General features: G+C 39.9%; 1 long non-coding RNA gene across 1 annotated transcript; it reads left to right on the forward strand.

The window, feature by feature from the left end:
• Positions 1 to 454: 454 nt before the first annotated feature.
• Positions 455 to 23,780, forward strand: LOC130605811 (uncharacterized). Its single transcript, XR_008973791.1, has 3 exons — positions 455 to 625; positions 21,441 to 21,484; positions 23,730 to 23,780. It is a non-coding gene; the product is annotated as an uncharacterized LOC130605811 (long non-coding RNA).
• The last annotated feature ends 4,117 nt before the right edge of the window (positions 23,781 to 27,897 follow it).

The raw sequence follows: 27,897 nt of genomic DNA on the forward strand, positions 1-27,897 counted from the left end.
ACAAGGGTAGAAGTGCCAGCCGCCGCGCGCGGCGCTCTGCCAAGCACAGCTCGCCTCCTCAGCGGTGCGGTGCGGTGCTGTGCTGTGCTGTGCTGTGCTCTACTATACTGCACTGCACTGCCCTGCCCTGTACAGCCGACCGGCCTGGCCCGGCCCGCCCTGCCCTGCCCTCTCTTGTGCTGTCTTGCCCTGCCCCGGCCCGCCCCGCCCGGCCGGCGGGGAGCGAGAGAGGCCGGCTCACCTCGAGCAGCCAACCAGCCCCCCGGGGCGGGTTGCGCCGGGCTGTCACGTGAGCGCGCTCGAGCACGCGGTGCCGTTACAGCCGTTACAGCCGCGCGCGCCGGAGGCGGCGGGAAAAGGGTGGGGGAAGGAGGCGGTGCCGCTGCTCGGGTGAGGTGCGACGGCTCCTGCGGCCCCTGCCGTGTTCCCTCCCTGCCCGGGGCCCCGCCGCGCCGCACTTCCTGCCCTCGGGAGAAACCGTTTCCAGGAATTGAGGGGCTGCTGAGGCAGGAAATCCTGCGGGGCCTGGAGCGGCTGCGCTGGCGGGGCCGGGATCGGGCATCCCCGCAGGGGGGAGGTGCCCTGACCCCCTTCGGTATGACCAGCAGGGACACCCACGACCTGTGTAAGCACATGCGTAATGAAGTGTTGGATCCGTTTGCAGGATAAGGGTCTGTGTGTTTCTGTGGAGTGTGTGTACTTTTTATGTTTTAACGTTTCTGTCTGCTGAGTAAATTATGCCGTGCTGTTCACCTCAGTTTCCCCGCAAAGAGTTTTCATGCTGAATCATAGCTAAAAAGCAACATTAAGCCTGTATTCCTACCAGGATGGTTCCCACTTACTCTGTCCTCAGGGCATTTGACCTCCCTAGCAATAATACAGTAACAGAACTCTTGAAAGAGAAGAGTAGTGGGAAGTCATAAGTAATCCGGCACCATTTGATATTTAAAAGGGTTGTAGAGCATATTGCTGAAATGCTTAGCTAAAGTTTGGGAAATGGCCCAGTAGCCTGGTATTACAGGAATTCTCTGGTTACTCAGTGTCTTGGACTTGATTTTCCATCCTGGATCTTCCTGTTTATGGGTTCAGGAGGAGTATTGAGAACTGTGGAGACCAGGCACTGTGCAGTTGCCAGTGCTTCATGTCACCCAGCAGCGACATTTAAAGTTGGTTGTGGAGAGTTTCTTCCAACGTAGCTCCTCTAGGCTAAAGAAGAAGTGGTACATGGTCCAAAGACAGCAGGAGCTGGCAGTATTGCAGGTAGAGGCAGGCTGGCCTTGCTGTCAAAATGCTCTCCTGTTTGAAAGGCCGAGTCAGGCATCCTGTTTAGAATTAATGAATCTAGCCCCCAGATCATGAAAGCCAGAACAAAAGTGGTGTTCACTGAATCTGCTTTCTTCTTTTGGTGATTTCTATTTCATGTGCTTTCCTGTGGAGTCATGAAGGCCTGAAATTTACCTGAATCAGTGCTGCTCTATACATGCATATTGTACCAGTACATGCTGTATTGATAGGCTGAATTGTGCAGCAGGGTGAATTAGCCTGTGTGTAACTCCACGTTGCCATGGATAGAATGCCTTCAGCACATAAATTATCCCTTTTGAGTACTGTCAAACACCAGCATACCCTCTGCTTTAACTTTGTAAAAGGAATGTGGGATGATAATCTCAGGATTCCAAGAGCTGGGCCTTTACGATAAATAACAGTTGGTATTGTAAGCCTCTTATTAAGGAAGTAAAAAAGAAAAAGTGTTAACAATTTGGGTAAATTTTAAGATTTGGAATAAGTCCTGAAAAAGAATTACCTTTGCAGTGTGGTACCAATGACAAAGGAAGATTGCTAGTTATTCCCTAGGAATGGAAGATTTATTTTGTTTGGAAAGAGTTTGTTCAGAGTTCTGGTAACTCATATTTAGAGCCCCAATGAGAAAGCTTCCACAGTGCTTCCACAACATTTGTGTGCAAAGTGTGTAGTTGGGCAATTTCAGTTAGTACAAACTGTCTAAATTCCTGTAATTTTTACTGGAAACACACTACACCAAGGCAGTTGGAGCAGACAGCTGAGCTCACAAGGTTATCATCTGTATCTGTTCAGAAGACAGCCTCAAATCTTGTATTGGCTAACATTTTTAGCTTTTGCTAACGAAGCCCACATGAGATAAAAGTCAGCCCCTACAGCAGGTTATATTGTTTGCTTTAAATCAACTGTGTTTTGTGAACACTGAATGACTTGCTTCTATTTCATGTATTTCACTTAGCATTTCAAAATGAATTTAGGTTGTGTGAGAAGGTCTTGACTGACACTTTTGGAAATTGAACTCCTGTGTTTAATCCCAGACTGGGCACAGCGTAAGGAAAATTCTCAATGCTACTAGGGAGGAAACTTTTTACTAGGCTGAAGATAGTCCCATTCACTTACTTTCCCAGTCCAGCAAATGAAGGATTTCCTGTTCCTTCAGTGCCCTATAGTTACTGGGTCTAGGATATTTTTGTTACATTAAAACTATGCCTTAGATACTAAACCAGCATGTTTAATTCAGAAAAAAACTAGTATTTAGTAAGTCATCTGCTTTTTAAAGTACGATTGTTCTGTTTCAGCCTGAAATTAGTTAGACAGTAGTTTGGAAAGCTAATGGTCTACAGCATACTGGCTCTGTTTTCACCAGCTTTGTTTCATTGTCTTTACTGATTTTTGCAAACAAATTTGTTTATGCTTTTAAGATGCAACTTCTTTTTTTTTTGTGAAAAATTGCAGGTGTTGAAACTATAAGCAGAGGTGGAGGGTATGATATTGCCATTCAAAGTGCACGTGGAATAGGTGAGGAGAAGCTGTGTAAGTTCTAGGCTTCCAGGAATGGATGCCAAAGCATTTTATTAAATTTGCTGCTAAGAATAATTGTTGGCTGACAGTTGTGTAACTTTTATGACAATATCTCTTGATCCAGTCATAAGACAGACTGATACCAGTCATGATGTCAGGACTGTGATTGCATTGCTCCCCATTCACAGAAGACACTGTAGTCACAAAAATATTTATGATCGTGAGTCTTTTCATTGCTGCACCATTGTATATGAGCTGCAATTACATTACTCTGACTATAGTAGCTCCAGATGACTCATGTCTTCCACTATATGTCTGGGTTCTTAAAGGATAATAAGACTGGGAGAGGTTTTTGTTCTGCAGAAAAGTGATGCAAAATCTGTTCTGTGGTGTTTATTTGTCCACTTCAGTACCCACTAAACATACAGGATGGAGGTAGACTGCCTGCACTTTCCCAAAGTCCTAACATCTGTTTTCAAAGCGTGCCTCAAAGCATTAGGTGTCACAGTTAACAGAGTGTAGGTCTTTGTGCTGTGGTGGATAAAGAGTGTTTGTGCACTCAGTTCTGCTAACTGAACTGCAGTGACAAAGGAGGTCGTATGGGAGGTGGCAATGAGCAGGTCTCTGGTCTTTCCAGATAGGCCTGGAAGACGATGGTTCATTATGGTACAGTTTATTGAGATGGTTTAATATTTTACCCTCTATTGTCACAAATAGATGCTTTTATATTTTACTCTCCATTGTCTTAGGGTTATGACTGGTTACTGCAGCTCTTTATGGCCACGTAGGAGAGGAACAGGTTTCAGATAGTGGCATTCCATCTCTGAGTATTCTCTGCCTCTGCTCGCAGCCTGCAGCAGGCTGTGGCCAGCTCCGGCTTACATTCCTATTCCCTGTCATTTGGTGTTAAGGCAGGTGGAACTCCTGTTGTCCACATCTTTGGCAAACATTATACTGGCCTTGTGGCTGCTTCTTTGTCCCAGGAGATACCAGAACCACAATGATGTAGATATTGGGGGTTTTCAGAGCCTTTCTTAGAAGGCTTTACTATGGTTTAAGCTGTAATACAACAAAACATTACAGAGTAGTGGGAGGTTTTAGTTCTTTACTACGAGGTTTTGGCAAGTCCACACCTAAACCACTGTCCATCGTTCAGTGAAAGTTGTGAACAGAGCAACAGCTGAATAAAATGTCAGAGGGCATACTGTAACCTTTTGCTGAAGGTTTACATCATCTTTATGGGCTGTTATAAAAATATTATTCTAAACACTGAAGTAGTCATCAATGTGAGTCACATTGTGTGCATTCTACACAAATCTACGTAAGACTGGCCGAGTTTTGTCTGGGTAGATACTGGCTTGGAAACTACATGAGAGAGAAGGGATTTCACTGGCAGGTTGTCATAGCAGTGAAATATTTTAGCCTAAGCAGAAATACTAGTTAGATTGTGGAAATGCCAAATCATAAAATATAACAGTCATGCAGAGGGAATCCATTCTTAGTTTTAACAAGCCTACCTGCATCCCCCATTGCTTTGGGACTCAGAAATAGTAGGAGTTAAACGACAGCAGAATTTTGGACATGTAGTGGTTCTAATAAAAAAAACCTTTTGTTAACTCTGCTTTGATGGACAGTTTCTGTTTATCCAGCATCACTCATAATGGCCTTCATACAGCTCCTTCTTCTTAAATACATCAGTTCAAATGTAAAAGAACTCTGGAGAGCAAACTGGAGCTGTCATGCTTGCTCCTTCCCACCCCCCATTTATCTTGACAGGTTAGAACAAGTAAGTAAGGATATGAACTATGACTTTGTTTCTGTCTCTTCACAAATACTGTTCACAGTACCAAACAGCTTTGGCTAAAATAAGCCAGTCTGTAAAATTACAGAAAAAACAGTGCCTTCTGATATCTCAGATTATGATGTGCATGCAAAGATGGATACATATGTTTGAAATAGCAACACTGGCAATTTTTTGAGTTTTGAAGCTGTGTTTTAATATGTTACTGTAATTACATGTTGAATGTTTGAGCCTCATGTAAACATCCTTTTCCAGACCTGGTAATAGGCTACCATCCATAAAAGGAAAATTAACTATATATAGTATTTCTTCATGCTGTTTAATCTTCTCGTCTCTTTTAATTGCTTTGTTCTTTCTCCTATTTATCAGCTAAAATAAAACGTTTTTTAAAAAGTCCTTAATGAAATCAATCATTGTCAAAGCTTCATCATTGTTTCTAGGTATTGTTGCTACTCTGCTAGAACTTTCAAGAAACACCAGAGTTTTTGAAGAATCGTAGTTTGAAATATTCCAGGAAAATTCAGATGGTTTGAAATATGAGGAAGGTACAGGCCAGCTGGTGTAATCGATGTTGTTATTTGGCTACCAGCTCTGAAGCAGGTGCACTAAAGTAAACTTTCAACAGTTCATAAAGAGCTAATATACATATTCTTAAGTATGTAATATTTTGGTTGAGCCATTAAAATTGTAACTCTCGATATTACTTTTTTGTCTATGATATGTTTTAAAGGTATATTAATCATTCAGTGAACTTTTGAATATTATATTTGTATTTCTATATACTTTAGAAACTATAAGTCTGGATTTCTTTTAAGGTTTCTGTAAATGTAGTAATAAATTTATGAATTTTTTTGCCCCTTCAATTATGATCTACTATGAAGAACAACGCCTTTAATTTCTCTGTTCCTCATCTAATAGATCTCCAACCATAGGTGTTACCATTTGACTGATATATACAGTTTAGAAATATTTCCAAATGTCTCACCAACTTGAGTTTTGAAAACTTCTTGATAACTTCTGAAAAGAATTCTTGACAGTATTTCCATATTCTGAAAGTGCAGAACAATGTTTATGATGTGACTAGCACTAAAATGGATCCATGGATACTTGGGTCTCTCAACACAAGTATGCACCATTTTAGTTAGTTGTGACTGTACATAGCCACTAGTCAGCACATGGAAGATACAGGGGAAACTAAAGAATTAAATCTGGCCATGAATACTGAAACAGCAAAATAATCACAGAACTGTAGAATGGTTTGGATTGATAGGGACCCTTGATGGTTGTCTAGTCCAACCTCGTCCCCTGCAATAAGCAGGATATCTTCAGCTAGATGAATTTGCTTAGAGCCCTGTCCAACCTTACTTTTAAGTATTTCTAGGGATGGGGCATCTACTGCCTCTCTGGGCAACCTGTTCCAGTATTTCACCACCCTCATTGTAAAAAAATATTTTCCTTGCATCTAGTCTAAATCGCCCCTCTTTTAGTGTAAACCCATTACCTCTCATCACAACAGGCTCTACTAAAAAGCCTGTCCCCATCTTTCTTATAAGCCCCCTTCAAGTACTGAAAGGCTACAGTCAGGTCTCCCTAAAACCTTATTTTCTCCAGGCTGAAAACCCAAACTATCTCAGCCTTCCCTCATAGGAGAGGTATTTCATCCCTCTGATCATTTTTGTGACCCTCCTCTGGACCCATTCCAACAGGTTCATGTCTTTGCTGTGCTGAGAAATCTGAAAGAAGAGTCCTGCCAGTTTAGATGGCAGCAACTAGAGTTGCAAAGAGAAATTATCACAAGTTATTGATATAAATTTCAGTTATTCCCAATTTCCCTAAATACGACTTCTGAGACACAAGGCCAGAGGGATTTTGAAGCTGTCAGTGAATCTTCAACACACAGTCAGACTCCCAGCTTCAGGGATGAAGGCCTGCCAGCCCTGATACTACAATTACCAGCAGGGCCTACAGAGCATCAAGATTCAGTTCTATCAGAAGGGATTTGAACTTGCAGCAGTGCAGTAACATGCACTTTTCCTACCCAGTACAGAAAACAAGCACTACTGCAGGGTCTTATTTTGAGACTACTCATTAGGTCATGGACCATGCTACTGGTAGCAAGTCAGTTTCAAGGACCTACCCTAGCAAGTAGGTCATATATAGGAAAACAGTGTCAGTATGTCTAACTAGAGGAAGTATCCCTCATTTCCACCTTTGAGTCTATTTTGGCTCTTTGAAGGATGACATGACAATCTGTCCTACTATCACTTGTACTGTTATGTATTGTGGCTCCCAAGAACAGAAAATAGAGTGGAAAAACTTGACAAAATCCATTGTTAAAAGCCAGGTTATTTTTAAATTTTGGGTTTGTTTTGTGGAAAATATGTAACTTTTTCGTTTCTTAAGCAGAAGTTGACCTCTGATGTAAAAAAGCTGTAGCCTCAGTGGCATGATTGGCTTTCTGAATTGTTTGGCAAGGGCATTTGTATTTTCTTATTAATCTGGGCAATTAGAAAAAGAACGAAGAAATAGTTTGGGTTTGGCCAGTGTAAAATTGATTAATAAAGCATATGCATTCATCTGAAAACATTCTGGTTCTTAGGCTGTATTTCTGAGCTTTCAAGCACTCTTGTTAATTATTCATTGATAATTGATCCTGCTGGGAATTAAAAGCAAAGAGCACTGCTCACTGGATAGCGAGAATGATACGGATTCATACCTACTTTTTGGTTGGACCATGAAGTAATGAAAGTGAAAAAGCCTGTGGCACAAATTGGTACAACTCTGAGAAATTCTGCAGCATGGGGATTTTTTGTCTGGTATTGGTATGTTTGATAAGCTTAATGTCTTCAGTAGTTGCTCTATCACACGCCTGGAGAACAGAGCAACTAGAAGGCTGCCAGGAAGGTAAGTGAGCACTTTGGTGGATCTGCCAGGACACCTTGTCTAGTTTATGTCTGTTGAATTACAAATAGTTCTGTGAGTAGAAGAACCAAGGAAGATCCAGTTTCATGTTTGCATCTTCTGAGGATCTAATAGTGTCTGCTCCGTGACCAAAATTTTCCCCACAGTTGGGATATCCATTGACTGAAATTGGGTAGATACTAGAACTGGACTGGGTGTGTGCATATAAGGAAAGTGTCATGCCATAAGAGTGATTATTTTTTAAGGCATTCTTTTCTTACTAGCCTGGTTTTCTGTAAAATATGCCATGTCTTACTTCGTCACTTCTCTGCTCTGTGATGGGTTGGGCTTTTTTTTTTTGTTTTTTTTTTGTTTTTTTTTTTGTCCCCTCCTACAATATAGTTTAGTTATCAATAAGGGTATTGCCATAGGCTCAACTTGCCTTTAGCTCAAATGCCATCTTGGGCTGATGCGGTTATATTGCTTTTGGTTCTGGGGCAGTGTAGGCTTCCTGGGTATGTGTAGTGATCTCCTGTCCATGTTCTGTGGGAATAACTGGCCCGTTCTTAGGGTCTTTATCTTGATGCACAGTTACAGGCATTGTCCTAGCCCTAGCAGATTCAGCAAGGCCGCTTACTTAAGGAAAGATATACAATTTGAGTAAATGAAATACATCTGGTTTGTAAGAATTCATACTCAGACTTAAGAAATTAGATGTGATGAAGTCACTGTGGGTTGAAGGTAAAATAAGGTGTAGCATAAACAAGGACTTTGCTGTTTAGCAATGCCTGTATATATGGGGCAGTTCAGTTCAGTTCATTTTAATCCTGTTCGCTTTTCCTTACCTGCAAATCATAGAGTGACTGTTTGAAGAAGATCCTGTGTCTCAGAGTGTGTGGGTGACTGGCGTTCAGGTGACTCTTGTGCAATCAATTTCAGTGGTACCGTCAAAAGAGTGGACAATCATGGGGAGAAGAAAGGGATGGAGAAAGGTGAAGGGAAGACTCTTTTTTCCAATGTTGCATTAGGAAAAAAGGGCTTTGATACTTGGCTGCAGCTGGATCCCTAGCAGGTATATGAGGATATGCTTAATGCTTGCCCAAGTGTTCAGAAATGCAAAGGAAAGGGCTGGAACCCAGAACCCCTCTTCACATTCTTCCTGAGGTGATAGGCAGACAGGGAGAGCTGGGACATTGGCCGTATGCTATAAAACAGTGGCTGTTTCCCTGCATGGTCGTAGAAGGGCCAGATATATTTGCTTTATACATTAGCATGAAAGAAAATTTAGACCTTTTTCTGCAGTAAGATGCTGAAATGTGTTGAAGATTTTGATATTCATAAATGCACAAGATAGCCAAAGTTTAGAGAGTTCAAAAATGATGATAAGGGTGATTCAGAGATTCTTTTTGGCATGAAGCTCGGGGTTTAATGGGCTACTTTTAACCATGTTATCCACACAGGTATCATTGTACAGTTGCTAAACGAAATAGTTTAAACCTTAAGCCAAGAGGCAGAGAATCTCTGCATTCTTTTTCAGTTCCTGTTTCAGTGGAGTGCTCTCAGCTTATTGGTATCCACTTAATGGTTTGCACAAAGTTCATATTCTTACCATTATGATTACTGGAACTACTTTTTGTTTATTTTGTATGTGATGTTCCTGAGAAGCCCTCAGTCAAGTGCACTTCTAATTACAGGTTTATCCACAAACCACATCTTGCTGCTTCACTCTTGAGGTGAGCACTTGTAATGCTAGAACATTGGTTTTCCTGAAATTACTGGCCTTCACCCAGTTTCTGTTCTTTCTGGATGCCCTTCACGTATATTTGGGAACCACCATTCCTTTTGTAGTCTTACACATCCAAGGTGTATAGGTGAATGCCAATTTCTGTTATCTTGGAGTTAGTGATATTAGTTAGAGATATTCAAAGTCTTGAATGTCAAGGCTATTTCCTATGATAAAGTAATGTCTGTTATAAGGGGGGCACGAATTACATGTTGTGTCATTATATCCAGGATACCTAAGTGTAGATTCTTTCTTTTGGACATGTAGGATATATGATGTTCATGCAACCTGGCTATCGCACATAAAAACCAGCATGGTGGAAAGGAGCAGATCAAGAAGTTTTGTACAACTGATGTTTATAAATGTATACCTCATTGGAAAAAAAAAAAAATCTTTCTGAGGGAGAGGAGGTAGTGGAGGGTGTCAGTAGAAGGGGCATGGATGGGACATGAAACTTCATGTCTCCATAAGCCTTTAAAATCTGAAGAGAGGCGTGACACATGGGCAATGAGGGAACTGTGGATGGCAATGCGTTCCTAAGCAGTTCTGCAGTTCTGTGCAAGGAGTAAGGGATAGGAAAAGAAATACACAGAAAAAAAGGAATGCATAATCTGGTATATTATCACCCTAAAAGACGGTAGCCTGTCCTCTCCTTTGCTCTCTAGCATGCTGCAGCAGAGAGTGCAGTTACCTGAGTTTTTTTGCTGTCAGACCTGACAGTTACTGAGAGAACAGTCAGGATCCAAGGTCATTGCACGCCAGACACTGGGTAAATGTAAATACAGTTTATCTCAGAAAGTCATTAATGGTCTCTTGCACCCCTCAACCTGCCCTGCCTTTCCCCACCCTCCAATAAACCACATACCTTTTTAGGACTAGGTACGATCACAGAGTAGCTGGGTGCGGTACAGTAGAAAGCAGATATAAATTAACTAGGGGAATAACATTATCCTTCTTTGTATAGGTCTAATGACATCTGCTATATGTGTTGCTATATCATGATTCTAAGGCAGCCTTATGAAAAGTTCTTTCTACTCAGTGGACACAAGGAAGAGAGTTTCCTCTAGATATAGAAGCTTCCAGCCACTAATAAAGGTATCTTATGCAGAATTTAATTTAGAGTGAAACACCATTTTCAAGGATTTACTGGCTCATTGTTTTTAGCAGCACTTATGCCATGAAAACTATGCAACATCTGTCTTTTGGAAACCCAGTCTTTTCAAGATGTCTTAAATTTGACATTGCAAAATTAAGGTACTTTTCAGAAATTTTCAGAATTTAGGATTTTGTCTGCACTAAGCCCAGGTGACTCCACATTACACCGTGGGGAATTTCTTTATGAATTCCTGGTTAAGTCTTAACTCTCTCTCAGGCAGAGCTGTTATTATTATTCTGTTCCATATTAAAATGCAAAACCACATTAGCCAAACCTAAGACAGTGCTCACAAACCGAGAATGAACACAGCAAGTTGACTCTATTAATTTGAAATTACATTCCAAATCCAGATTTTCCCAAATGTTTCTCTATAAAGCAGCATATAAGTTCCTTACACATTTTGTACTTTGTGATCCCACGCAGAAATGTTACCTGGAAAGAAGCTACTTCAGAATAATGAGGAAAGGAACTTTTGCAGTAATAGGTCAGAAAACACGTGTGGCTGTGTGGGGATCTCTTATCAGCCTTATTTTTTCTCAGTGTTATTAATCTGGATAAAGCTAATTAAATATCTTAGTTGCACTGGAGATATATAGAACACACATATGTCTTGTAGCTTTAGTAGCTTTACCTAGCTCCTCACTTGCTTAATTATTGATACTAAAGTATAATCCTTCAGACTCACAAAGACCATTTTTATGCAAAAGAAGGAATTACTTTGAGCCCAGGAGCAGAATAGTGAAGTATAGTCCTACTCCTGTAAACTATGGTATTTGGTATCCACTGGGAACAGGAATGTCAGACTGACAAGAAGATAGTTTATACTTTCCCTGATATGCAAGTTTTTTATCTAATTCTGTAAGGGTTTAGGATGACCATCTTCCATCCCTTCCATAGTGAACAGGCAACTTGAAAGAACACTGAATGAGGTCATATAGTTTTCCTCCACCACAAAGCCTGGCTGCATGATCCCTTGATACTGATACAATCACTAATTCCTGGCTGTGATTCTTGGGGTTTATCCTATATGCCTGGCTCTGTCAGTCTTCATATATGTGCATACATGTTCTGTGTTTGCCTGTGTGGAATATCCTGCTGTATTCGCTTGTGGTTCCACTACATACACTATTATGTAGAAATAGACATACCATAAGATCTCAACCACATAAAGCCTTTAAGGGAAATGGTATGGAAAGACATAGGTCAGTGAACAGGATAAATTGTCAGATCAGAATTTGGGTTTTGTGAAATACTGTGTGTAGCTGCAGGTGGCAACTTCAGCCATAAAACATACATTTCAGGTAATTATGTAATGGAAAAATAGAACCACACACAGAGAATCAGTTGCTTCCTGGAAAAAAAAAAAACAGCAATGCCACACTTTTCATCTGCAGATTTCTATCACTGTACTCTGGCTGTACAGGTGAGCCATAAGTCATTCCTGACAATCCCGCCTACTATGATTAATATCAACTGAGTATAAAGGAGAACTGGCTATTTGGCTATTTGCCAAATGTTGCAGCAGGGTAATCCACAATCTGGTTGAGGCTGGTAGAAAGCTCCACTCTGGCTGCAGAGCTGCAGCCATTTCCATGTCAGGCTGGTCACTAGCACACATGGTAATAGCCTTGGCCCTTGGGATCTGAACCAACAGAGTGCACATTGCCTTCTCCGCTCTGTGCCTCTTGTAATAAAAGAGGCCAATTCGAGGAGATAGTGAAAGAAGCTACTCTGGCAGCTCCATGCCCTCTGAGAATTTCCTCTGTACACCAAAGGTCACTCACATAGTCAAATTCAGCAAACTTAAGGATGCTTTGAGCTTCCAAGAGAACAAATTGATTGGTGACCGAGTTCTTCCATTCCGTTTGATTGCTTTACTGAGCCAGAATTCCTAACGCCAAGGGAATCTCTGGGGCCTGATAGATTTGGTGTGAAGAGCGATGTTTGAATTAAGCACTTTGTGGATTAAGAGGGCACAACAGCTGAAACCGACTAGCTATTCCTACTTCTACTAAGAAACTGCAGTAATATTTGAAGTCTGCCTGCAGGTTTTAAATAGAAAATCTGTTTTCTCTGCCACAACTTAAAGTTTCATACATAATATATAGTAGGTGTGCAATGCATTGCTGATACTGTTAATGTGTAAATCACCTTTTGTATGCAGAGCTAAAGGAAGTTCCTACTCCTATCAGACTTGTGATTCAAAGAGTGTCCAAAACCTAACAGCAAAAAAAATTTGCAAGCCTATAAGTAGAGAGAAGCTTCAGGACTGTGTCCTCCACACTTCCAATGGGATTTGAGAATTTTTCTTTTTTTTTTTTTTTTTTTTTTTGTTCTAAAGAGGTGAATGTAAAGCTTTGCACTTTTATTAGTGTTTTATTAGTGATGCCCATATTTACTGAACGGTACATTTACTGGGTTTGTTTTCTGATGGCAAATATTTGTGTCTTGTTATTGTAGCCCTAAGCAGGGTTCATTCACCCTCAGTTCATCCAAGGCCCCCCGAAAGCCTCTGACACAACTGCAATCTTGTTTTTCTTTTTTTTTTTACCTCTATTTTTGCTGTTCCCTAACATTCAATTCCACTGGGTGTAGACTGTTGCAGGTGTACTTAGGAAGTAGCTACAGTATTATGAATGTTTCTGCAAACTACCAATTTCAATGAAATCCTCAATAATTCAAATGCATTATTGACCTTATGTATATAAGGTAAAAGTAGTCCCAGTTGAGTGAAAATAAGAAGTCATAAAAGGTAAGAATCTAGTGAGGTCATTCACACAGATAAAGTGAACGTGATCATGATCATGACTATGCACAACTCCAGCTTTGTCAGAAGTTCATTGTTCTGCCATCAAAAGCTATGAATGCATCCATAGTAATTTTCTGCAGGAAGCACTAACAAAGAAATACAGCAGTTTGGAAAATCGGTTGAAAGGCCCATTCTGTTTCTTGGGAATGTAAGAGATTACATGAGTCTGGAGGTTTCTAATGATTACATTTAGCAGTTGGAAACTCAAAACTTAAAGGTTAATACCAAGTTATTAACTAATCACAAACACTCATTGTTGTCAGGCTTCCCTGTATATTGCTTACAGCTTCCTCTAATTCATCAGGACTTACTCATAGATGACTTACAGCTATGTTGTGGTTTAACCCAAGCTGGCAACTGAGCACCACTCCGCCACTCGCTCACTCCCCCTGGTGTGGTGAGGGGAGAGAATTGGAAAAGTGAGGAAGCTCTTGGGTTGAGATCAAGACAGTTTAATAGGTAAAGCAAAAGCTGCGCACACAAGAAAAGCAAAAAGGAATTCATTCATTACTGCCCATCAGCAGGCAGGTGTTCAGCCATCTCCAAGAAAGCAGGATTCCATCACATGTAATGGTTACTTAGGAAGACAAACACTGTAACTCCGACTGCCCCCTTCCATCCCCCCCTCCTTCTGCTTCCCCCAGTTCTATGTACTGCACATGAGGTCATACGGTATCAAATGTCCCTTTGGTGAGTTGGGGTCAGCTGTCCTGGCTGTGTCCCCTCCCAGTTTCTTGTGTACCCCCAGCCTCTTCACTGATGGGGTAACGAGCAGAAAAGGCCTTGACTTTGTGTAAGCGCTGCTCAGTGATAGCAAAAACATCCCTGAATTATCAACACTGTTTCCATCACAAATCAACAGCCCCCATACTAGTTACTGTGAAGAAAATTAACTCTATCCCAGCCAAAACCAGCACAAACTTGCATTGAAATGAACACCATGTACAGGAAATTACAAAAGAAGATTACTCAAGATGCTTCTTCCATGATGTAACTTAACATTAAATTGTTAATCATAAACCTAGGGCTACTCAGTTTTAAATAGCATGTACGGCTGTTACACAGCCAGATAAAACGTCTGAGGAGTCTGGTGAAGTTGCTCTGTTCTTGCTGATGTTTGTCAAAAGCCATACTCTGCACATAAACCAAGCAAAGAGCAAAACCTTGCTTCAAAAATAAAAGTTTTTTGTATGGCAAGGACACTGAGTTTTGAAAAACTGGTTTATTTTAGCAAGGACGTGCTTTTATTTTGTCTTTTCTGGACACATGGCCAAACCTAACCCTAAGGGAAATCATTTGCTGCAGCTTGGTGGTGTGTTATAGTATTTTCTGACAAGATTTGTTTGCTATGTCAGTTTTAAAAGCCAGTCATGTAGATCAAAACCAGAAAGCTCAAATGTTCCCAAGCATTCATTGTGAGAGATATTTTTTCCCTTAAATCCTCTTTCTTTTTTGTTATCTTGATTAACACAAACTTTTACTGTAATAATGACTTGGTAATCTTTTAAGCTGAAGTTGAGCGTGTCAGATGGAATGTACCATTCCCATATTGTTATTATTCATAAGGCAGTCTATAAAACAATACTATGGTTCTCTGCATGGGGTGCACTAACTAGCTTGCAATTTCTGATTGATTCTAGTCTAGATTATGTTCTCTCTCTTCAAGTAATGAATTTTTTAATTCCAAAGAGATGCATTCATTGTATCACAGCTTTTATTTTGTTACATCTTTTTTTCTCTTTTGACATTCTTGTCCTACTGTAGGTAGTTGTTATACCATGTTTATGGAAGGGAAATGAGCAAACTGCGTGCTGTTACAAACTACCATGTGTGCAAAGGTATGATAGTACAGTACCTTACAATGTAGGGAATCATGAGAAATACAGGGGAGTGGTCTGGATCAGTTCCTGACAACCTCTATGTACATCTGTGAACCAAACCTCATTAGATAGAAACCGCTTCTATTTTTACTGATAATGTGACCAAAAATCCTTTCTTCCTCTTAGATACAGTGCTCATGCAAAAAAAAAAAAAAAAGAAGAAGAAAAGAAAATTCAGATAATTTTAAAGTGGTTTAAAAGCTTTCAGGCATTTCTAGGCAGATCTAGTTCACCCTCATTGATATAAGTGCTACCCCTCTATATATACTTGGGCTTCTCCAAAGGCAGCAGTTCTCTTCTTGATGCTGGTCAGGCAGAGACCACATCATTGCAAAATTGCAAAAGAATAGTACATTGTACACTCTTCATGCACAGTGGCTGTGCATTCTTCTGCCATTGTCAGACAAGGAGCAAGGTTTTTATTGTGCATCTTGCTAAACCTGTACAGTGGGCTTAATGGAGGATTAATAGGTCCGACTGTTAAAGGGAGCTCTGTATTATATATTCTGTTACAGCCTCATAAGACAAGGAGACATGCCAGTTGTGGAGGGAAAAAAAAGGGCTGGATCAACAAAATAACGTTTTGTTAAATCTGTAGATCCCAGGTATAAGGGCATGCCTACAAAAATGAAATGAAGTGCAAAACAGTTGCATTTTTTAAAAATGATATTCATGACTATGACCAAACTGTTTCCATAATTCATGCAGAAAATTATACTGAAGGGAATGAGAGACACATGTCTCAGTGATTGCCATAGCATCTTTAGAAAGGAAAAGGAGAATTCCATTTTGGAATATAGTGGTTCTGTATTTGTGAGTACTGTGTTAGCTTTGAGTTACAAAATAGGCAAAGATGTGAACCAACCCCGATGGAGTTTATACTGTGCAGAGGCCAGGTTCGCCAGTCCAGGTGCTTCGTGATGCTTTGATGACAGGTTGCAGATCAAAATTCTTTGCTACCGTGAGTTTTCTAAAACGTCACTTATTTTCCACAGCAGGTCTTCCTAGGCTGTGCTGTTTATCCGCAGGACTACAGGAAGTAGTTTGAAGTAGTCCATGGACGAAGTCTTTCTGGCTGTATTTCTCTGAAGGAGACTGACGATAGCTAATGGGGTGGTAGATTATTCACCAAGAACCACATGCCTACTCCTGTGTTTTGCGAGGCCTGGTAGAGAGCTTAGAATTCTTGTCTTTGATTTCAGGATGAGGATATGAAAGTGGGATAAACCACTTCCTCCTCTCTGCTTACATAGCATGGCAGAGAGTCAAGCACTGGCAATACCCAAACAAACTAAATTCAGAAATCAAGGATTTTAGAGAGTAATTAAAAGTTCATGTGCAATAAATATACTTTAAGAATCCATTAGCAAAGGGAGCATATTCCACAAATTTTCTGCCTACAGTTCACTGTGGTTGAAATGTGCTGTTTCTCCTTTGTCTCCTGCTTGGTATTGAGTCTTCTTCTTCAGCACACCCTAACCTGTCAGTCACTTGCCCAGGAGGCTTAGGCATTGCTGAGTCAGGCCTTTGCTTGCAAGTCCATGTCTAGAGCTGTCCCCCTGTGCTTTTGTCTGGCACTGGCACATTTACCCTGGGGCTACTGGTGGCTGAACTCTGTACTTGATGACACAGTGGAAAGAGGCTTAAAATGTTGCAGTAGGTGCAAAAGTCAATGTGTCAAATGCTGGTGCTTGTAATTACCTTACGTCAGTAATGCTGTAGTGTGCGGGGCTGTTTTACTCTACTGCAGGCCATATATAGCCTGTTACACTTTGATCTGCTCAGAAAAACAGAATGGATTCCTTTTGTTTGTAGACAGCAGTTCAGTGAAAGAAAAGGGTAATGGAGCCTGAGGGTATTTGATGGATTGGTGCTCGCTTTGAATCTATTTGCTGACAAGATAACAACCCATATGTGTATTGCCAGTGTCAATTTGGTCTGTACTTGTTATTGCTTCTAGAGTGAAGTTGTGGTCTAAACCAGTCTGTTCTGATTTCACCTTGGGAGATGCAATTCTGGAAGGAAATATGGCCTGGCTAAACTGGTGTGGTGTGCCTTCCTGTGACCCTCTCATCACACGTCTTATTTCAAATAAGACTTCCCTTGCTCATGACAAAAAGGACATAAAATCATAGAATAGTTAGGGTTAGAAAGGACCTTAAGATCATCAAGTTCCAACCCCCCTGCCATGGGCAGTAGCACCTCCCGCTAAACCATGTCACCCAAGGCTCTGTCTAACCTGGCCTTGACATATTCTTTGATGGATAGATTGCATGTCTTGTTACTTTCAAATGTGGATCTTCACATTTAAGGAGCCCCTTCAGTACAAATGGAGTTGGTTTGTACCATTCATCAGATGCAAAGATGATTTAAAATGAGCATATGGAGGCATATGAAAGGCTTGTACTGAAGCTGAATGTGTCTGGGGGTCAAGGAGGACCAACTAATTTATATTAAATACTTGCATTTTAAAACTTCTTTTCTTGACCTGGGGCAAGTGTCCATGAAGTTTGAAAGACAGCATCATCTCGTCCCACCTCATCCCACATTTTCTAAGCAAGTTCACATCTGCTTTATTTACTGTCTATTAGATTTACTGCATTCTTATAATACATTAGAAAAGAAACATATCTTCAGACAAACATGGTTTTAAAATGGGATTATAATTCCAGGGTCTTCAAACACTCATGTTGCAATGAACAAAAGTAGACTTGTCTGATTAATTTTGCAGGGCAGAAATGGTTGTAACATGGCTCATACCTATTAAATCACATACTTAATAACAAGTATAGATTGTGAATGCAAAATTCAAAACTCTTACAGTAAAGTGTAGAATGTGAGACATATTAAAATTCTTAGCATACCAAAGGGTGTGAACCAGATTTGGAAATCTGATAGTGGTTTTTAACACCTCTTTTAAAATTAGGTAGATGCAGAATAATCTAATCAAGATGTATTTCCAAAGTATGGAGTGAAATCTACTCTGCACCCAACTTCTCGCATTCAGGAACTGCACATCCATGAAGTTCTCAAAGAAAACAATGTACAAACCAGGTTTCTTCCTCTTAGTGAGCAGAAAACAGAATGCAAATGCTGTGGCTTTGTAAAATTCTGGTTTAAAAGTAAACCTTGAAAGCAATTGGAAGTACAGAAGCAATCATGCTGTTTCATGTACTATCCATTCTCGTCAAGTCAGTTGATTATGAGTAATTATAAACATGATTCTGATTATAGCGGAGAGCCAGGCCACATGAATGCTTTGTGTGGCTTTGTGAATTTGCAAATGCAAAGTGTTTGAAACCACTTTAGTGACAGCAAGAATGCTCCAGGGCACAAACACAATATGTTCTACCCCTCTGAAAATAAGCGCATTCCTCGTTTTTAACCTAAGATTGTTTTGATTCTGGTTAAAGTAGATTGAAACAAGGCAAGCCGTTTCCTTAGCATCCAGAGTAGGGAATGCTGGGGAGAAAAGCAGGTTTGAGCTTAGAAGTGGTATGGGAAAAAGGTGTCCTTTTGCTTTCATTGCTTTCTGTCCATCTTTATAGTGTTAACCTGAATATCTTTTAATGTTACGTAGTTCACTATTTTTCCTGTGACTGAAATTTCTCTCATTTAATTTCACCTATTTCTAGTTAGACATCTATAGCAGGAGTCAGTTGCCTAAACAAAGACATGTAGTGCCATTTCAGACACCCTGTAGCATCATATAACTTTTTCTAAGGTACTAACGTAGGTCTGGCAGGTATGACACAGGACTTAAAGCAAATCTTTGTACTTCTGGAGCAGCACTGGTTATGCTAGGGCCTCTCACATGGTACTAGATGCTTGCATTTAAGCCACAGCATAAAAAAATTATCTTGGCTCCTAGTGTGGTCAGAGAAGAGATGATGTCTCTTTCAGAAAAATGGTTGTATGTGCTGTTTTAAGTATTTAGACAAGTCAGTCATCCCTTCAAAATATTTGGCTCTTCTTCTACCAGGGAGCCCAGGTGACAGGGTAAGTTTAGGAGTCTATTTTGTGGATGGCAGAAGTTGTTACAGTAAATCATGTCTTTTGTGAATAAAAGATATGGAAAAGATGGGCTTTTAAAGAGTTTGATTTAGTAGTGTGGTTGAGATTTATTACTTACAGATGAACAGTGGGAAGTCCTGAGGATGAAACTAGCTAAAACTCCTGTGAATTAAAAGTGCAACTTAAAACCTAAATTATAATGCTTTCCTAGAATTAGTATCGGTATACGTGGAATTGTTTTTTAAAGGAATACAGGAAAGCTTTTATTTGTTTAATCAGCCTGGGGAGCTGTACTCCACAGTGTTACTGAGAGGCATACCTATCTTTTCATATTGAGCCATTCCTCCCAGTTTTAAACTGGCTTGTTAACTGACACCTGTCTGAAGTTGTGATGGTCTGGGGATACAAATTTGATGGTCTGGGGATACAAATGAAACATGATTTCTGAGAGGTAATACTATATTATCTTTTATTAGACCTGCTACTCTAACAGGAGAAAACAGAGGAACATTTAGCACACAACCCACTCCCTTTGGGTCTGCAGCTTCTGTTTTCTTCTATTATTTTAGTGCAGCTGTTAAAAGGTACTACTCCCTTTACAAGACTAGCCTCATTTATTACTGTCTTAAGGAATGCACATCTATTAATAGTGGAAACGAGGTAAGGAGGTCAGGATATAACCTTTAGAGCTGTCTCACTTCAATTAGACTCAAAATGATAAAAAGATTCCTTTGACATTCTAAAGCAGCTCAGGAAACACAGCAGTGCAGTTTTGTGTAATACACTTTCCAGTGCCATTTGAATACCAACACAGCGATTCTGAGGTTTGGCCAAGTTATTTAGCACGAAGACCCAAGAGGGAGAAAAGGATTATTTATATCACTGTCATGCGTTATATAGGATTCATATAGGAGGCAGGGTAACACACATCCCGTACCACAGAACAGTCCCTACAGTGTCTTACAGTGCAGGTGGAGGCCTGTGGAACGCAAAGCACAATAAAGTCCAAACCAGAAACTTTCCCAATTACACAAATACAACAGCTTGCATAATATTAAATATACTCTTTGTTTGCCCTTTTAAATATTCGTATATCATTACTGATACAGAATCCCTCATAGGAGTTCTAGGGGATTCTGGCATTTTGAAACAAAATGCAAGTGGAAGCAAATATATTTCTTGGTTTTGATTTTAAAAGTTTAAGGACCCTTTTTAAATAAGTTTTATAGGAGATAAGTGACCAGCTTTTGGGTCAGATCCTCTAATAAAGAATTTGATAATGAAGAGACTGAAGGCATTACCTAGTGTGGTCCATCCTACAGCAGTGAAAAAAGCCTGTACAAAACCATCTATAGGATATTAGATGTTACAGTGAGGTTTAATCAACATGCAAGTGACTTAATAGTGTTCTGTTGGGTTTGGTACCTAAAGTGATTTCCTATCCATGGGTTGTTTTGACATTGGTATTTTGACTTTGGTATTTTAAACATATGCAATGATGGTGTTACTCCCTTTATACTGGGAAATCTTGTGTACAGTAGTCACAACTCCTGAACTACGTTTGTTTCTTCCCTGTACTTCTTTGCTTGATTCTTTGCATGTGTGGGAATATGTCTGCATGCTTTCTTTGCTGGTTTTCTTACGTACTCTTTTCATAGACTATTTATGATGGGTTATGGTCTGCCAGTGATCTCTGGACCACTTGGTGAAGACCATTTTGAATCATGAACACAGTTGTCTATGTGCTATGGAAAGGCTGGAAAACATAATTGGTCTTGTTGAAATTAATTTATGACTTTTTTTTCTGTTGAAAAATCATGGTCAACTAATACTAGGATTTATTTATAAAAGTGTCAGTGTGTCAGATGATTAACAGATGAGATAAGATGCAGTCAGCTGGAAATATCTCATTGGAGGACTTCTGTGAGGATTTTATGCCATATTCTTCTATTGAGGTAATCCTGATGAAGCTAGAGAAGAGATCTCTGATTGCAAGTAAGAATGAAAGATCTGCAGCATCCCCTGGAACTCACTTCAGAGCTGGGCTGTAGCAGCTGGTCTGTGAGAGACAGTGACTGCAGGGCACAACTGTTTTGAAAGGCTATTTGGTGTTCCAGGTCTCTGTGTGCTTAAATGACTGTTACAGAAAGAAGGTTAACCATAGTTCTTTATTTTAAAGGTTAGCCTGGGAAAACTGAATTAATTATCAAGGCAACCCAATGTTCTTAGCTATACTAAGCAAAGTAACTGTTGTTTAATGTTTGTTGCCATTGTAGATCTCAATCTGAAGGACTTTAACGATGTATGATCTGGTGATAAAGTATGTGATATTGTTGTCTTCATAAAACTTTCAATCACTATTCCTTAGATAACAGTTTTCCAAAAGTACAAACGTTTGCTTTGTCAGCTTTGAATGCACAGAAATGTTGAGGCATGTCCTCACAAAGTAATTTTGTACATGAGGTATAAATTGCTTAGTTTCAGTTTCACAATGTGGAAATTTTTTTATGATGATCATAAAATTAGCACAATCTGATACTGCTTGTGCTGATATTTATGACATTCCACATTACTTGTGTCGTGGTTTAAACCCAGTCAGGCAATTCGTTCACTCACTTCCCCCCCTTCTTTCCCTCCCCCTGCTCCCGGAGGGACGGAGAGGAGAGTCAAAAAGAATGCAACTCCCACGGGTTGAGATAAGAACAGTTTAGTAACTAAGGTATAACACAAATCACTGCTGCTACCACCGATAATAATAATGATAAAGGAAATAACAAGGGAAGAGAATACAACACCTCAGCACCAGCCAACCGATAACTCAGCCCCCCAGCCCGACCAAGCTCTCACCAATACCTCCTCCAACCCCGCAGTCTCTAAGCCCTTCCGGCTAAATCCCAGTTACATCCTGGGCATGACGTGCTGTGGTATGGAATACCTCTTTGGCTAGCTTGGGTCAGGTGTCCTGTCTCTGCTTCCTCCTGGCTTCCCCTCCTCCCTTCCAAAGCATGAGGCCCACAAAGTCCTTGGCCAAACCAAAACATCATTGTTATCAGCTCTGTTCCCAAGCCGAAAGTCAAAACACTGCACTGCACCAGCTACCAAGAAGGAGAAAAATGACTGCTACTTCTGAACCCAGGACAACTTGAAAGATAAGTTTCAAAAAAATAATGAATGATACATTTTTTATTGTAATTTTGTAACTGCAAGTTAAACAGTTGAAATTTAATTTCATTCAGAGCTCTCAAACACACCTGACTTTAATTTTAGTGAAATAACATTGTCTTAGCCTGATTCAGCTAGTCCCTTAAAGGAAGCTTTGTTTTAGAAAATTGTCACTTCACAAAAAATTAGATATATCATATCCTGAGAGATTCAGTAGAATGTGTTCTCACACTTGAGGAATCTTGGATTAGGACAGGACCAAATGTTGTATTATCTCATTCTCCACCTTCATATCCTAGTTCTTCCAGTTTATTTTCATTTGAAGAATTCCTTTTATCAAATTAAAAACAGTACTGGGAAAGATGTTTTAGGTGCAATAATATCTAGCTTTTTGAATGATATAATAACGACGTCAGTTTTCTGGTCCTGTTTCTTCCTTGCTTTCTCAAGCTGGGACATCAGATCTCATTCATTTTTCAAAGAATGATGCCTTTCTGGTGAAGTCTCTCCTTCAGCATGTAGCTGTAGTGCTTCAAAATGTCAAGAAAAACTACATCAGGGCGTGAGAATTTATATACAGCCAGTCTAAAAGGACACTTCAGAAAAGTCTCTTTGTAGCAGACATGGGAAACATGTATAGTGCAGATTTGCTGTGGAAAGAGGAGCTTTAACCATGGAGTAGTGACTGTATTCATACAATTCATCTTACAAAAATCAATAAGTATTGATCCAAGGATAGCATGACTGTTTGCATTATATGGCAATATATATATATTGCATAACCATGGAAAATTTGCTACTTGTATCTGAATGTGTTAACCTAGTAGTTCAAGCAAGTTAAACACAACTGGAATAACAGATTTTCGTTACATATGTGTAAACTTTTGTCAATTTTTGTTTTTAATGTTCACCTTATGACCTCAGTCAGACAACACAGTGAAATCTGCAAAAGTATTGACATGGGATGTGTATTGCTTAGGTAATGTTCATTTGCTGTCTTTGGGAAAAGTTAATTGGACCAACGGCGAAATTATCCTAACACATAATCTGCTCATAGCTCCTGAAGAGCTGTGTGGTACCTGATCTAATGGACTTCCTTCTAATCCATGGTCCTGTTTACAAAGGGTAAACCCAAGCAGAAAGTTTGAATTTCTACAGAATCAGGCAGATTTGAATCAGTTGCATTTATCACGCAACTAGTATGTTTTTCATATACATATATATTTACATTCATATACATATACACACATATGTAAGTTATTTTTCATTTTAGAATGCTTGAAGTGCATGATAACTGATGTGATGTCTACTAACACTTTTAATGTCATAAATAGCTGTTGGCACAAATAAGATTTTTATCTCATTGCGATTTCTTGGTAACAAATGTATCAATTAAAACCTAGGAGTCTTCGATGAGGTTCTACTCCTGGAAGATGAGAACAAATGTATTTCTCTGATCTACCACAGTAAAAAAAATCACTCAACAGTAACACTGAAGCTATTGTTATCCACCATCTTCATCAAAGTCTTAGGAGGAAAGTTATAAGAATGACTTGGTGAGCTGGAAACAAACTTTAAATTTTAGTAAAATAGTTGGTAAAATTATGGATTCTCTAACTCTTGGTATATTTAATCAAGTCTGGATGCCTTCTGGGAAATATTTGGATGAACACCAGTTTTGTCAGCAATATAGATGGCAAACTATATGACATTTATTTCAGTGACATACTAAACAATCTTTGACTCATGGAGTCAGGTCAAAGAATAAATTAAAATTAATCTAGCTATTTTTTACCCATATTGCTACATATGAAATGTTTGTGACTTAGTGATTCAAAAATTCCCAAAGCCTCCAAAACCCCACCATCTCTTCAGTGAAGAGTTCTGTGGCACACTCGGATGCCTGCCATTGACTACGTCACAACTCAGCAAGGGTAGGTAGGAGAAATGGGACTGGGCACAGTGTACCTGCTCAGTCACGCTGCACAAAAGTGTGCATCTAGGCTCACCTCCAGGGTAGAACAGGACATGGCATGCCTTGGAACTCACTGAAATAACATGGGTGGGAGAAGAGCTTAAGCTCAGGGATTGGTGCGAGTTGGAACTAATCCCCCAAATATAGTGTAGATCTGCGTTATGCATGATTTTGTAGGTTCTGGAGAACCTGGAGTGGTGAACTGTCAGTGATAAAATCTTACAGCTCAGGATTTACAAGCCATTGTCAGGTCTTGCATTTTCAGAGTAGTCATTTGTGTTTATTATATGCTATCTTAAAGCATTACATGTCCATCTCTTTGTAGTCCAGTGGGCAGCCATCCCATGCCAAGTTCATGAAAACTGTGTAATTGCTTGCTGTCTCTAGTTTCCTTTGCAGACTATAAAAAATAAAAGATGGTAAGTCATGAAGTCCATCTCCTTGCTTGAAAATGGCTTGAACTGTAGCAACAATAGCCTTAAGAACCATGGATGGAGAATTATTGGCTGAAAGTAGGATGAAAAGGTTGTAAAAGATGCAGCTATTCTTTTTGCTTTACAAAAGGCATTGAAATACACATTCAGACAATTTTGTATGGCTTAGAACTGGGTCAGCTGCATACGCACCAGCAAATTTGATCACAGCTCTGGGTTTGTTTGCTCAGTTGCTCCTGGAAATCCATCAGTATCTATAAAAATGCACAGTAGTACAGCAGATAATATCGCAGTACAGGGCAACTTGTTCTCATTCATAACTGAATGTTCCCATGTATCATCATCAAAAACTCATGGGCATAATAGGAATAGCAGGAGTCAGAGCTTATCACAGCACAAAACCATGGTCTTGTGGTCATGAATAATAAACAACCTGTATCTGAGCATGTGAGTCATATCCTCTGCATTTAGCACTTGCAAGATAAGTGGTTGGTTGCATCATAGCAGCAGCTATGTAGCCAGAAGGTACTAGAAGGTACTCATTGGTCATCTTAACAGCCACCAGAGTAATGTGGGTATTTTATGTACTGAAGGTGCCAGTAGGACCATGTTTAAGTGAAAAGTAATAGGCTGTGGAAGGAAGGCATGGAAGGCAAGACTGAATGTAGTTACTTTTATTTAAAACTTATGAAATATGAAAGATAGTGTCAAAGCTGTTCATTTTCTACGAACAGCAAACATGTTCTCAAGTCTGCCTTCATCAAAACTCTCATCTGCTTAATGCCAACTGTTAGGCTACTGGGCTGGTTCTAGCAAAAGCTGTGTCTTGTTCTTTTGTGTATGATTTGTGCAGATCCAGGAGTTTTTCCAGAGAAATTCTTTTTCATAGTGGCTGTTGTGGTTTAAGCCCAGCTGGTAACTCAGAGCCATGCAGCCACTTACTCACACCTTTCTTCTTCCCCCAGCTCCTGGAGGGATGGGGAGGAGAATCGAAAGAATGTAACTCCCACAGGTTGAGATAAGAACAGTCCAGTAACTAAGGTATAACACAAATCACTGCTGCTACCACCAATAGTAATAATGATAAGGCAAATAACCTGGGGAAAATATATTGAACTAAAAGGGGAAAGGAAAAATAACCCAATAAATACAGGTGATGCACAATACAGTTGCCACCACCCACTGACTGATACCCAGCCTGACCTGAGCAGCAATCTGGGCCTTCCAGGTAAATTCCCCTAGTTTATGACCGCTAGCGTGACGTGCTGTGGTATGGAATACCCCTTTGGCTAGTTTGGGTCAGGTGTCCTGCCTCTGCTTCCTCCTGGCTTCTTGTGCCCCTCCTCACTGGCAGAGCATGAGACTGAAAAGTGCTTGATTGGAGCAAGCATTACTTAGCAACAACTAAAAACATTGGTGTGTTATCAGCACTGTTCTCAGACTAAAGCTGAAAACACAGCACTGCACCAGCTACTAAGAAGGAGAAAAATAACCGCTATGGCTGAACCCAGGACAGTGAAATGATGGTTTAGTAGCTGTTGCCTTAATGGCATGGCCCATGATATAAACACTCTTCAGGCAGAATTGAGGTAGCTCTTTGTATCCTATGTTTTGCTTTTGTTTCTTAAATTCTTATGTATTCTCTGTTTTGGTTCAGCTCCTGGCTGGGAAACCTGAACTCTTCCAGTGACAGCTGTGTTAGCTGGAGGTTGTTGGCTGCACCTGCCTGAGATGCTTTCAGTGTGGGGCTGGGAACTCAACATTGTGTGAAATTCTCCTCAGTACTTTAAAGGGAATTTCCTCTAACAGGAAATTGGAGTGGGAGTGAGTCTGCAAGACTGAACCAGTATTTGGTTTGATTTCATTTTCTGCGTGAGTGCAGAGTTTTTCAGAAGAACAGCCAAAGACTGGCCATGTAATAGTCTATGGTGCTGATTCTTAGGGCCTCCTCTCAATTGTTCCTTGTCCTATAAACAGTACTGAGTATCCTTCCACAGCACCATACTTTTGACCAAAGAAATACAATATTAGTATAGAAACAGTTCCAGGAGCTTACTAGAAGTGGCAAATTTTTGATGGCTTTAGTAGTATGTGCACAAATTACATATCTATACAGTTGCTTTACTCAGTGGCTTTACTTGGCTGCAGCTAGCAGAATTAAAAAATTGCTGAATGCTGTGCCAAGTATGTTTGAATGAGTTACTTTCTCTAAGGCAGCCATCTCTGTATTTATATGCAAGAATTGAAACAACCTTTCCCATAATATCTCAATAAGAAAAAATGATATTTCTCTGTTTATTCTCCAGCTGTACATTGCTAAAGATGTTATTTGTAAGTCTGTGTATAACTCTTGCCTTCAGGAAAAATTTCCCCTCTTTTTTCTGTTACATAGCTGAGGACAGTGGAAACAAATGAAGAATACATTTTGTATCCATTCACTGCTACTCAGATACTCATTTTTGTAACATGTCACATTAATTCTTAAGGGTTGGGATTCATTGCACTAGCAAGAGTTGTTATAAATGTTCTTTACTGAGTATTTATTGTCTTTTGTATGTATTTCATATGCATAATGCATATGCAGTATGCTTATATATAAATTATGACTAAAGTATAGATGCCCTGATATTTCAGATACTTCAGGTACTTGGAAATCCAAGGAAAATCATATATTCCTAGTAATATTACTTCATCTATTTCTATGCCGTACAATAGATTGTTATATTGTCGGTGTTCCACATTGTGAAAACTGTGTATTGCGTAGGCAGCTGCTGCAGGAATCAACTAAACGCAGATCAGACTGTCCAAACTAACTGCTAAATAGAAAATAAATGTAGCCTAATCTGGTGGGTTGGCCCTGGCTGGATGCCAGGTGCCAACAAAGCCACTTTATCATGCCCCTCCTCAGATGAACAGGGGTCTTGGCCAGCGGTGGGTACGTCTTGGAGCTGGCTGGCACTGGCTCAATCGGACATACCGGAAGCTTCTTGCATCTTCTCACAGAAACCACCCTTCTAGCCCTGCCCACTATGAAAACCTTGCCATGCAAACCCAATACACTTAGTTAAGCAACGTTCTGGTAGAAGACAATAATAGTGTTGGCCTTTGGTCTCTAATTTATTTATTCTTGTTTTACCAAGAGAGTACACATCAGAGAGGTTC

This window comes from Pezoporus wallicus, unplaced genomic scaffold (assembly GCF_028554395.1).
Source record: "Pezoporus wallicus isolate ANWC-B61680 ecotype Strahan unplaced genomic scaffold, APGP_CSIRO_Pwel_v1 contig_4816, whole genome shotgun sequence".
Classification (NCBI taxonomy): domain Eukaryota; kingdom Metazoa; phylum Chordata; class Aves; order Psittaciformes; family Psittacidae; genus Pezoporus; species Pezoporus wallicus.